Here is a 9,712-nt window from a genome sequence, read left to right as displayed (position 1 = left end):
AAAAAAAAAAAAAAAAAGCTGCTTCTGCCCTGGCCCTCTTTTAGCTAGTCCTCAATTTGGTCCAAAGTCAAAGCCCACCTGCAGAGTCAAGTCCCTCCTCCCCCCTCAGCACTTAAAGAGCTTCAGGATGGACCCACACATGCCACTCAAGCTTAGGAGTCAGTCAACAGCCCAGAGCTCTAAACTCACCTTGTGTCCAATGCAATTGAGGCAAAATAAAACAAAACAAACAAACAACAACAACAAGATATATATATATATATATATATATATATATATATATATATGCTGAGAGAGAGAGAGATAGAGGGAGAGAGAGTGATAGCAATACCGTTAGCATGTGCTAGGCCCTGCAACTGCTGATTTACATGAATCAACTCCATCATGCAAGCCTCATGACAACCCAATGAGGTAGGTGCTGTTTGAATCCTCATTTTACAGAGAAACTGAGGCTCCAAAAGTTCAAGTAACTAAGCCAAGAGTACACGGTACAGACAAGATGAGAACCAAGGCCGTTTGAGTCCAGCGCCCCTCCCCTACACATCATAGCAAAGAAGGATATGACTTGGGCTTACTTGGGAATAAGGCCACAAGGCTGGGGGGTTTTTGGTTTGTTTTGAATTGATTTGATTTGGCACTAATGTTCTCATAAACATCCTCATTCAGACCCAGGTGCTTTTGCAGTCGTGTGACTGGACGTGGGCTAGGACTCTGTTGTCCATGGCTGGAGTCCAAAGCTGAGAACAAAGAAGGACAAACTTCAGGAGGACACTCCCAGCCCACAGCAAAGATCCAAGATGCCACCTACATGACAGACAGAAAAGCTCGGGTGTTTTGCTTGCTCAGCCAGTTTTTCTGCTCCTCAAGTCTGGATGAAACCAGGAAGAAAGAGAGAAAGGACTTTGTAGAAGCCAAATGCCTTCTGCCTATCACAGGGGGCATCCCTCTCCTCCTCCGTGGCTGATTCCATCGCCCCCTCACCATGAAGACAAGTGAGGATGTCTTCAAAACCTGGGGCAGAGGCCTGGCACTGTGGCGCTCGCCTGTAATTCCAGCCCTTTGGGAGGCCAAGATGGGCAGATCACTTGAGGCCAGGTATTCAAGACCAGCCTGGCCAACATGGTGAAACCCCATATCTACTGAAAATACAAAAAATTAGCTGGGCGTGGTTTTGGGCACCTGTAACCCCAGCTACTGGGGAGGCTGAGGCAGAATAGCTTGAGCCAGGAGGCGGAGGTTGGAGTGAGCCGAGATTGCACCACTGTAGTCCAGCCTGGGCGACAGAGAGAGACTCCATCTCAAAAAAAAAAAAACAAAAACAAAAACAAAACGACCTGGGGGCAGGGGGAGCAGGAGTCTCAGTCACAGGGGAGACTCCATATCTACACAAAACCTCATCCTCTAGTTGAGCATTATTTTAGGTAGAAAAATCTCCCACCTAGGCAGGTAGTGGATGATTCAATAAGTCCACTAAGATGACCAGAGAAGGTAGCCAGAGAGGGGCAGTGGCACCAGAGGAGGTCCATGTTCCAACCAATTGAGTGGCCAAAGGCGCCTAAGTTTCTCACAGATCAAGTGGACTGAGAAGCAGGTAGCTGGGCTTCAGCTGTCCAACTGGTGCCCCCACCCAAGAGTCCCCACAAAAGGAAGTTGTGCAGTGCCCTGCTAGGGGCAGAAGGCAGATCGACAGGGACAGGGGACTGAGTAGTAAGCAGGTCCCCAAGGCCCCCTGAGGATTTCATCCCTGAACGCCACAAGCCAATGTTTGGGTGGCTGATGCACAGTAGTGGTAGACTGTGTTTCCCAAAAGTGACCATGGCAGTATTTTTGGTCCCACATTGCAATTCCAAAATCACACCACTTCCCATCAAAAGGTGGCATCTGGCTGGCCACGGTGGCTCACACCTGTAATCCCAGCACTCTGGGAGGCCGAGGTAGGTGGATCACCTGAGGTCAGAGTTTGAGACCAGCCTGGCCAACCTGGCCATCTCTACCAAAAATACAAAAATTAGCTGGGCATAGTGGTGTGCGCCTGTAATCCCAACTACTCAGGAGACTGGAGCAGGAGAATTGCTTCAACTCAGGAGGCAGAGGTTGCAGTGAGCCAAGATTGTGCCACTGCACTCCATACTGGGCGACAAAAGGGAGACTCCATCTCAAAAAAAAAAAAAGGTGGCATTGCCAGGCATGGCGCCTGTAAAACCAGAACTTTGGGAGGCCAAGGCAGGAGTATTGCTTTAGCCCAGAAGTTTAAGACCAGCCTAGACAGCATAGTGAGACCCCCATAACTCACTGTGTTGTTATCTCAACACATTGGGAGGTCGAGATGGGAGGATTGCTTGAGCCCAGGAGTTCAAGACCAGCCTGGGTAACATAGTAAGACTCGATATCTACAGCAAAGTTAAAAATTAGCCAAGTGTGGTGGTGCATGCCTGTAGTCCCAGCAACTCAGGAGGCTGAGGCAGAAGGATCACTTGAGCCCAAAAGTTCAAGGCTATAGTCAGTTGTGATCATACCACTGCACTGCAGCCTGGGAGACAGAATAAGACCCTGTGTCAAATATATATATATTTGGAGACAGAGAGAGAGATTGTCAAGATTGTCAATTTACCTTCTTCCCTGAATCTTCTCTCTCTCTCTCTTTTTTTTTTTTTTTNTTTTTTAGGACAGAGTCCTGCTCTGTCACCCAGGCTGGAGTGCAGTGGCGTGATCTCAGGTCACTGCAGCCTCCACCTCCTGGGTTCAAGCCATTCTCCTGTCTCAGCCTCCCAAGTAGCTGGGATCACAGGTGCATGCTACCACGTCCAGCTAATTTTTTGTATTTTTAGTAGAGATGGGGTTTCACTATGTTGGCCAGGTGGGTCTTGAACTCTTTTTTTTTTCTTTTTTCTTTTTTTTTTTGTAATGTGCCCTATGCCTGGGGTCTTGAACTCTTGAACTCTGTCCCCCCATCTCAGCCTCTGAAAGTGCTGGGATTACTGGTGTGAGCTACCACACCCAACCTGAATCTTCTATTTATTTTTTAATTGTTACTAGGCAACTCTGAAATGTCCATGAAGATGGTTCATCTATGGGAATGAAAATAATCTACTGTCTTCTGAGGATAAATGGAACATATTTCTTAGTTTTCTACAAAGGGCCCTTGCCTCTTCCTGTGAGATTTTTCAAATATGTATTTTTGACATTTCTTTTTCATTATCAGATTGTGACAAGAAGGAAATTGCATGTGGAAATAACTCTATAGGATAAGCAGAGCCTGCTCAATCCCTTTCCAAGCCTTCTGTGACCTCCCAACTGGAAGCAATAGCAACAGTGCCCCATCTGGAGAAGCCACTGCCATGATGCTGGCTGCAGTGAGGGAGGCACAGCTGAGACTGCAGCACTCCATGGAGCTGGAAGGAGCTGCAAACACATGGAAGCCCCCCTTCTTCCAAGTTGGAGGGGCAGGAGCCCCTCCCTTCCAGGAGCAGCTGCAGCCACCCAGCCACAGTCGCAAACCCAAGCATCTCTGCACTCTCAGGAGCCTGGGAAGCGTCTCTGCCTCCACAGGTTTGGAAGTGCCTGTTCCCACTGCCTGGCCTCTCCCTGCTCCTGGAACCCACTTTGATTTCAGAGCAAAGTTGTGTCTAAGCCCTGGAGCTGTCACAACCTGGCTGAGTGTAAGCACGCTTAGGCAAACCTGACACACCAGCCCCTTGCCACCTCAGCCCCCTCCAGACTTTGGGCACCCATGACCACAGGAGGGAGGCCAAGGCAGCGCTAAGGGCAGCTGTGCACGGGCCTGCAGGCACCCCTCAGTATGAACAGGCTGACTGCTGTGGGGACCAGGGATGGTAGGACAATGGTAGCAGGAAGCAGACAGTCCACTGAATGGAAAGGTGTGAGTCCCCAGTGAAGCCCCACCGTTAGGCCAGGGATGGCCTGAGGCCTGGAGGTCAGGCTGCAAGTTCTGTGGACTGGAGTGAGAACTTACTGTGCTTTTTCCAGGCCTGCCCATGGACTAATGAGCAGGCACTTCCTTCCCTCTGAAGCCCATAAAAACCTCAGACTCAGCCAGACTCCATCAGATAACAGGATGACTTGCCTGTGGAGAGGAGCTACCCACTGTTGGTCTCCTCTGAGCTTCTAAGCTGTTCTGTTGCTGATTAAAGCACGTCTTCACCTTGCTCACCCTCCACTTGTCCACATACCTCATTCTTCCTGGATGCAGGACAAGAACTAGGAACCTGCTGAATGGCAGGGCTGAAAGAGCTATAACACAAACTGGGCTGAAACATACCCCTTCCTGGCCATGTTGTGGGTGACAAGAAGGAGAAGAGAGAGAAGGAGAGAAGAGCTTTGGTTCTTCAGGGAGCCCAGATAGGAGCTCGCCAAGCCAGGGCTATGACATGCTCTTTGGGGCTTTGCGGTTACTGGTGTCTCCAAGCTTCTGGGCACCACTGCATTCCCCGGTGCCAGCCATGGAAGCTGCTTGCAGTATGCCTGGTCTAGCCACAGCCTTGCAGGGAGCAGGCACATGGAGCTGCCTGCCCTGCCACAGCCAGCATGCCTGGCTGTCCTCAGTGGCCCAACCCCGCACTCACTCACTTACACACTCCTCACCCCTCTAAGTATGGGATGAAGACTGGTGGCACGAACCAAGAGTAGCCTGCCAAACTGAGTGGGCAGAATGAGCCCAGAGGGCCCAAGCAAAACTCCAGCAAAGGCACCACTGGCCACAGAGGTTTCTGGCCAGAAAAATTACACCCCAAGGATCCTGTGACAGAAGCTAGGGGGAAAAAAACATGGATTTTGCATATGAAGGGCAACCAAGAAGCCAAGAAAGGAATTTGTTTGTGTATGGTGCTCCAACATTTCCCATGCTAATTAAAATGATGGTAGGATTTCACGATATACCAGTTCCAAGGAAAGTCATCACCCAGTGCTGGATAAAGTCATGGCTGCCTTCAAAATGTAGTAGGGAGGTGATTCTCCAGTGAAACTTTATGGTCTTTCAGGACCAGGATGGGAAGAAACCTTTAACGACAGTTCACAGCTCGCTTTTCCATGCAAGGAAGCATACCGTAAGGTCCTTCATGCATGGTTTCTGCAACACGGCATGACATGCTAGAGGAACACTTCCCTTCAGCATTGACCCCACTAGCTTGCACAACACGAAAGTCAGACTTAGGAGCCCATAATTTCTAGGGTGCCCTTCGCGAACTTTTATTTGCTCAGGGCAGCTAATTTTTAATTAGTGGTGTTTTTAAGCACCGTGTCTCTTTGTAATCATAAATCATTACATTTCATGATTCTTTCAGCACTTTCATCTTTGGGTTCTTTCAAAACTCTTGCATGGATACCACCTGATCTCATCAGCTGAGCTTGTTTGCTGACAGGTCTAGAACCTTGGGGTTACCAATGTTATTGCCTATAGCCCCTCTGACTATCTGTGGGACCAGTAACCTCATTTCTTGGAATCTACCTTTAGGAAGTAATCAAAGATGTTGAGTCTGGCTCACACCTGTAATCCCAGCACTTTAAGAGGCCGAGATGGGCAGATCACTTGAGGCCAGGAGTTCGAGACCAGCCTGGCCAACATGGTAAAACGCCATCTCTACTAAAAATACAAAAATTAGCCAGGCATGGTGGTGGGCACCAGTGATCACTGCTACTTGGGAGGCTGAGGCATGAGAGTTGCTTGAACCCAGGAGGTGGAGGTTGCAGTGAGCTGAGATCATGCCATTGCACTCCAACATGGCAACTGAAGGAAACTCTGTCTCAAAAAAAAAAAAAAAAAAAAAAAAAAACGGACAGGTGCAGTGTCTCATGCCTGTAATCCTAGCACTTCGGAAGGCCGAGGCTGGCAGATCACTTGACACCAATAGTTCAAGACCAGCCTGGTCAACGGGGTGAAACCTTGTCTCCATTAAAAATACAAAAATTAGCCAGGTATGGTGTTGGGCACCTGTAATCCCAGCTATTCGAGGGACCGAGGCAGGAGAATCGCTTGAACCTGGGAGGTGGAGGTTGCAGTGAGCCAAAATCATGTCATCTCACTCCAGCCTGGGCAACAGAGAGACACTCTGTCTTTAAAAAAATAAAATAAAATAAAAAACATATTCTTTCTGAAGAGGGGCTTATGTATTTGTTTTTCTTCCATGCTTGATATTCTTTGTTTCCTATGGTCTCTGGAGAATGTGCTCCCTAACTTTGGAAAAAAAAGAAAAGATAACAGAAATGTTATCCACCAGTCTGTCCCCATCCCACCACCTCATCACACACACCTGATAGGTGCTTTGCAAAGACTTCTCTCAGCGAAAGCCACACTACCATGGTGGAAATGAAGATCTCAGTAGCACTTACCAGGAGCTGAGTTAACCCTGGTAAGTTAACACTTACCAGGGTTAACTCAGCATGTCCTCAATGATGGAACAGGGATCACAATGTTTTTTTTTTTTTTTTTTTTTTTTTTTAGGGACCTACTGTAGCTGGAAGAGAGGAAGCGACTGTGGAAGAATACATGGTCATTACCTAATTGTTATTAGACAGTGGTCAACTGGGACCTGCCTCAGGACTCCTCACCCAGACCCCGGGCTTTCTCTCTGGATAGCCCATCCACTGGAGACTGCTGTGGCCTGACCTCCTCCCACCTGGGCCATCCGCCTTACCTAAGGAGGACTAGACTTCCTGCAAGCAGGGCCAGTGAGCAGCTTGCAGATGCTGTGTGAATTTGTTTGATGTCGCCACCAACTCCATGGTACGGAGGCCACAGAAATTTTGGGGAAGGTTGATTCTGGTCTAAGGCCGTGAAGAGATGCCAAGAATTAAAAACAACCAGCTGCATCTGTCATTATACAAGGCTAATTTTCCTCCAGTGAGGGGCTAGGAAGCTCACTTCCGGAATACACAGAGAATTTCCTTATGCAACAAGAAGAAAAAGACTCTATTCTTTGAAAGGGAAGGAATTACAACTGTGCTTTCGTGTGTGTGCGTGTGTGTGTATGCGTGTTTGTTTGTTTGTTTGTTTTGAGACAGGGTCTCACTCTCCCATGCTGGAGTATAGTGGCACCATCATAGCTTACTGCAGCCTTGACTTCCCAGGCTCAAGTGATCTTCTCACCCCAGCCTCCTCAGTAGCTGGGACTACAGGCAGGTGTCACCATGCCTAGCTAATGTTTTGTTTTGTTTTTTTAACTTTTGATAGAGATGAGTCTCACTATGTTGCCCAGGCTGTTCTCAAACTCCTGAGCTAAAAGGATCCTCCCGCCTCCACCTCCCAAAATGTTGGTATTACAGGCATGAGCCACCACACCCAGTAGAGACAGTCTCACTCTGTTGCTCAGCCTGGAGTGCAATGGTGTTATTATAGCTCACTGTAACCTTGAACTCCGGTCAAGTGAGCCTCCTAACTCAGCCTTCAAAGTAGCTAGGACTGCTTCACTAATTTTTTAAATTTTTAAATTTTTTTTTTTTTTTTTTGAGATAGAGTCTTGCTCGGTCACCCAGGCTGGAGTGCAGTGGCGAGATCTCAGCTCACTGCAATCTCCACCTCCCCGGTTCAGGCGATTCTGTTGCATCAGTCTCCCAAGTACCTGGGACTACAGACGCATGCCACCACCACATCCGGCGAATTTTTGTATTTTTAGTAGAAATGGGATTTCACCATATTGGCCAGGCTGTTCTCAAACTCCTGATCTCATGATTGTTGCCCGCCTTGGCCTCCCAAAGTGCTGGGATTACAGGTGTGAGCCACCACACTTGGTCCTTTTTTTTTGGTAGAGACAAGCTGTCATAATTTTGGCCAAGCTTGTTTTGAACTCCTGACCTCAAGCAATCCTCCCTCTTCAGCCTTCCAAAGTGCTGAGATTAGAGGCTGGGATTACACTGTGCCCAGCCACGCATTTTGAAGTAGTATACATGATTTCACATTAGTTATTACATTGAGCTTTTCCAGGGGGCAAGGAACAAAGTTAGACAGAGATTTGTTGGCTCAGAGATTTGTTGTAAGGACATGCAAGCAAGTAGGGAGACAGAGCATAATGGCATCTGCAGCTAAATCAAGCAACGTAGAGAATGAATCATTGTTTGGGGCCTGGAGGTTATTCGGGCTGTCATCTTGTCGAGTTGTGTGCCCCCAGTAGTAGGTGGCTGGGCTCCCTTCTGTGTGCTCTGCCATTGTGCTGTGCCAGCCCTTGGTTTCTGTGGGAAGGAGAAAAGTTCCTTTTTAAACTTTCCTTTCTTGTTAAAGAATAAATTGTAAGTGTGCTAATAATTTTGTTAAGCCCTATCCTATGTGGCTGTTAGACATGCCATGCTTACAGGCACATAGTACATTCTATGTCCTTGTACTTTAACCAAGATATCTGTGCTGTACGTGCTTACAGGCATGTCCCAGCTCTCCATTGCTTTTATCTGTTTAGAAAAGTTTTAAGTTGTTAGCCAATTGGGTTTTAGTTTAGATGTGAGGTCTGGCTCCAGCCAATGGAGATCAGACATAGCAGTAAGGATGACCCCCAAATGCATAAGGGATGTTTGTTTTACTCTCTTGGCAAGATGGCTAGTAAGAGTACCCTTCCTGCAGTCCAGGAAGTAAAAATTGAGTTGCTAAAAGATCCTTTGTCTCGGTGCTAATTTTTCTTTGTGGCACTGAGCATCTATTTCCAAAAGTTTCTACAGCTGTTTGTCTTTCTCTCCTTACTTATGATTTCTACTGCTTCCTGGCTCCTATCACCTGATGACTTCTGCTTACTGATTTCTGCTTGCCTTCTGGTTTTCTGTGTGTGTCTGTCTCACATTTAAACTCCCAAACAGGTCAGGTGCGGTGGCTCACACCTGTAATCCCAGCACTCTGGGAGGCCAGGAATTTAAGACGACCCTGGCCAACATGGTGAAACCCCATCTCTATTAAAAGTACAAAAATTAGCCAAGGATGGTGGCGTTGGCAAGTGCCTGTAATAATAATTACTTGGGAGGCTGAGGCATGAGAATTGCCTGAACCAGGAAGCAGAGGCTTCAGTGAGCCAAGATTGTGCCACTGCCCTCCAGCCTGAGTGACAGAGTGAGACTCCGTCTCAAAGAAACAAAGAAAAAACTCCCAAAGAAAGAGGACCTCATTGCTTCAATCAGTCACAACCGTTCTGGTCATCAGACCTCTCACACCAGGCCAGCTCCTGGTTCCACTGGTCAGCGTACATATTAGCTGTGCTGCCAAAAGGGGCCCACACCTGTTGATCCAGTCAGCTCAGGTCAGGACACTTCTCTGATCCAATCAGCTTTAGTCCAAAAAGTGTTCATTTATGGGTCCATGTAAATGTGGATTTTTTTCCCGTCTCTGCCACCCCTGAGACAGCAAGAGCAACCTTTCCCCTTCCTCCTCTCCTCAGCTTACTCGATGTGAACACAATGAGGATGAAGACCTTGATGATGATCTACTTCCACTTAATGAATACTAAATATATTTTCTCTTCCTTAAAAAACAGTTCACATGGTACAAATGTAGCAGATACTTCCAGCGTACCAGCCTCCTCTTCAACACAGTTTTGAACAGTTTAAAATATCAATAAATATTTATTTGTATATGAAAACAGGAAAAGGATAAACTAAAGCCACGGGGATTGTGTTAGAGTAAAGGGATTACAGGTAATTACTTTTCTCCATTTTGCAAATTTCCTTTAATGATACTGTCATTGCCTCACCTTTTTTTTTTTTTTTTTTTTAGGGACCTACTGTA

General features: G+C 47.2%; 1 protein-coding gene across 2 annotated transcripts in view; it reads left to right on the top strand.

Moving 5' to 3' along the window:
• Positions 1-9,712, top strand: part of ZKSCAN1 (zinc finger with KRAB and SCAN domains 1) — a 44,926-nt gene that overhangs the window by 13,755 nt on the left and 21,459 nt on the right. The window lies entirely within an intron of this gene.

Source organism: Cebus imitator, unplaced genomic scaffold, assembly GCF_001604975.1.
Source record: "Cebus imitator isolate Cc_AM_T3 unplaced genomic scaffold, Cebus_imitator-1.0 Scaffold82, whole genome shotgun sequence".
Classification (NCBI taxonomy): Eukaryota; Metazoa; Chordata; class Mammalia; order Primates; family Cebidae; genus Cebus; species Cebus imitator.
This window is presented reverse-complemented; position numbering and strand designations above follow the sequence as displayed.